The following is a 3,576-nucleotide window of genomic DNA, read 5'->3' as shown; positions in this document are numbered from 1 at the left end:
ACCCTAGCGTTAGACTTCTTGGATTCGGTCGCAGCTCTGCCCTGACCATACAATCCAGGGTGAGTTACTTACCATTTCTGGGCCTCAATTTCATCTTCTGTGAAATGGAAGTAACAGTCCGACCTGGTATGAATTGCTGTGAGGACTAAAACATTGATAAGGACCTTATGGCAGTGCCTGGCACAGGGTGGTACATAAACGCTTACTATTTGCTTCACATTTGATGCCTTTCTAGCCTCTGCTTGATGTTAATTTCTTTCAGTTAATTCTCTTGGGTCTTGTGGTTTGTCATAGTATCTGCCAATAATAGTAATTTCGCATTCTCTGTACCTAATGGTTATGACTCATATCTATTTTTAACTGAAGTTTTGTTTTTAATACAGTCAGGATCTTTTGGACACATACTGAAACACAGGTGAAATGATGTGTAGGATTTGTTTCAAAACCACTGGGGGCGGGGGAGAGTGGAAAGCAGAGGTGGGGCCATGCGTGAGAAAAGGTTGAGGGGAGTATTAAGTAGCATGATGGTCAGTGGTGGGCGGTGCCATGTAGCTAGTGTCTCTGCTTTTGGGTCTGAGGTTTGTGCAATATAAAGTTAGTGGGGCGCCTGGGCGGCTCAGTCGGTTAAGCATCAGACTCTGGCTGGGGTCATGCTGTCACAGTTTGTGAGTTCAAGCCCCGCATCGGGCTTTCTGCTGTCAGCACAGAGCCCGCTTCAGATCCTCTGACCCCCTCTCTCTCTGCTTCTCCCCTACTGGTTCTCTCCCTCTCTCTCTCTCAAATAGATAAACATTTTTTAAAAAGTTAAATCAGGGGCACCTGGGCGGCTCAGTCAGTCAAGCGCTAGCTTTGGCCCAGGTCATGGTCTCACAGTTCATGGGTTCGAGCCCCGCGTCGGGCTCTGTGCTGACAGCTAGCTCAGAGCCTGGAGCCTGCTTCAGATTCTGTGTCTCCCTCACTTTTCTCTGTCTCTCAAAAATAAGTAAAACACATTAAAAAATAAAAAAAGTTAAATCAATAAGCTACCCACTTCCATTAAAAGCCCAACATATATAACCCTCAAATATTAGAGGCATGCCCGTTAAAAAGTGACAAGAATGTCACTTCTACTGATGTTGTTGTGAAAACGGTAGTCAACACAATCCAACATGCAAGGAAATATATGGTTAGAAATACTGGTAAGGAAGAGATGAAATAATTATCGATAGCTGATTGTCTCACCAGAAAAGCCAAGAGGATCAAATGAAATTCTGTAAGAATTCCTAACATTTCACTTGGATAGCCAGATCCAAAATAAGTATTTAGTTTTCAAAGTTTTTTAAGAATTTTAGTGTTTATTTATTTTGAGAGCGAGCAAGCACGGGGGAGCAGAGAGAGAATCCCAAGCAGGCTCCATGTGAGCCCACATGAGGCTCAATCTCATGAACCATTAGATCATCGCCTGAGTGGAAATCAAAAGCCAGACCCTTAACAGAGCCACTCCGGTGACCCCAAACTTTATTTAAGTAATCTGTCCCAACGTGGGGCTCGAACCTACAACCCCAAGATTAAGAGTCACATGCTCTTCCAACCGAGCCAGCCTGGTGCCCCCAACGTACGTATTAAAAAAATCAACCACAATAACCAATTATAAGAAATTTAAGACAATTTCCAAATGTCAGTTTTCTTCCTGGTGGGGTGGAATTAAACATCACTGTTCTCTCACAGGGTGACTGTGCCAGTTAATGAGATGATAAGGCATTTAACAAAGGGCCAGGAGCCTTTATTCAAATTAAATCAAATGTTTATTGAGCATCTATTATATGGCAAGTACCTTAGGATGCTGAGAGTGTAACACTAATCAGGGTGGATACAAATTCTTAACCTTATGGAGTTGACAGTCTAGTGTGTGTGTGTGTGTATATATATATATATATATACACACACACATATATACACTATATATAAATATATAAAAATTTATATATAATATATAAAATATAAATATACAAAAATATGTATATAAATAAGTGAAAAGTTCTCTAGAGAACAAGAATGATGAGAAGGGAGGCAGGGAGTACGTGGGGAATGAAAGGTCTCTTCGTTAAGTTTACAATGGTTAGTAGGGGATGCATCTGGAGGAGAATAAAGACCAGATGGCAAGAATCCAGTGGAATCCGCAAAGGAAGAGCCTGCCAGCCAGCATAAACAGCACATGCAAAGGTCCTGAGGTGGAGCCTGCTAGAGCTGCTGGTGAAGATGGAATGGCCAGCGTGGCTGGAGCTGAAAGGAAAATGGCCAGGAGATGAAGGGCAAAACAGAAGAGGAAGGGTAGAGTACAGATCCTTAAAGTCTCCTGGGCAGAGAAAGAGCTCAATTTAAAAAACAAAAGGGGCGCCTGGGTGTCTCAGTCGGTTAAGCGGCCGGTTTCCGACTTCAGCTCAGGTCATGATCTCACGGTCCGTGGGTTCGAGCCCCGTGTCGGGCTCTGTGCTGACAGCTCAGAGCCTGGAGCCTGCTTCGGATTCTGTGTCTCCCTCTCTCTCTGGTCCTCCCCTGCTCGCGCTGTCTCTGTCTCTCAAAAATTAATAAAAAACATAAAAACAACAACAACAACAACCAAATCCCAAAAGGATTTTTGCTATTTTACTGTAATGAACTACAAAAACAAATCAGCAAAGCAGATTCTTGAAGGACTAAACAGGAGCTCCCTGGACTGTGTGACGGGTTTGTAGCCACCAACTTTGGGCTTGAGGACCAAAAGGGAGACAGTGCGCGCCAAGTAGGTCCCGGGCGTGTCATGTGGAGTCCGTTTCTACGGCCTCTCCTGGGCGTTCAGACAGTGCCAGGCCAGCTTTTTCTAAGCCCGCCACTGCCCATGTATCGGAGCCGTGACCTGGCCCTGCGGGTCCCGCTCCGCGTCTCGGCGCCACTCAGAAACTCAGACACACACAGTCTCGGTCCCCAGCTGGTACCCCAACCTGACGCGTCTGGCGGTAATTCCCACACTCGCCTCCGGGAGGAGCTCGAGCTCCGCCTCATCACCGCCCGTGCCGCTAGGGCTTCTGGGAATTGTAGTCCCGGCTCGCCGAGCCCAAACGCACTTCCAGGTTTGGCCAGAAACGCAGCGGTTGTCCGGCTCGCGGGTGCCAGGTGTCGCCACGCACCCGTGCTCGGAGGTCAGCCGAGTGGCCCTGCAAATGCCGAGTAGAGGAGGGAGCCGAACTAACTGAACCCGAGTCTGTCGTCTGCAGGTCTGCGCAGAGGGTTGCTTAACCCGACTTCGTCCCGCTGCAGAGCCGTGCCGGACACTGAAGCCGGGACAGGCCCGGTCTGGGCCGCGAGCCCGTGGACGCCCAGTTCGGGGACGAGGGGCGGGGCGGCGCTGGAGGCCCCGTGCGCGCATGCGCAGGGTGTAGGCAGGAAGGTGGGGCTGGGAATGTGGGTGGGCGACCCTCTAGGACCTGAGCATGTGGCGCTTCAGGGGGGTCGCGAAGTAGGAAGAGATAGTGGTGCAGCCGCAGATTCGGGAGTGCTCCAGTGCTTGATCAGGTGGTGCTCTTGTCCCAAGGCTGAGAATGCCCAGATTGGTGAAGA

The sequence above is a fragment of the Suricata suricatta genome, chromosome 16 (assembly GCF_006229205.1).
Source record: "Suricata suricatta isolate VVHF042 chromosome 16, meerkat_22Aug2017_6uvM2_HiC, whole genome shotgun sequence".
NCBI lineage: Eukaryota > Metazoa > Chordata > Mammalia > Carnivora > Herpestidae > Suricata > Suricata suricatta.
This window is presented reverse-complemented; position numbering follows the sequence as displayed.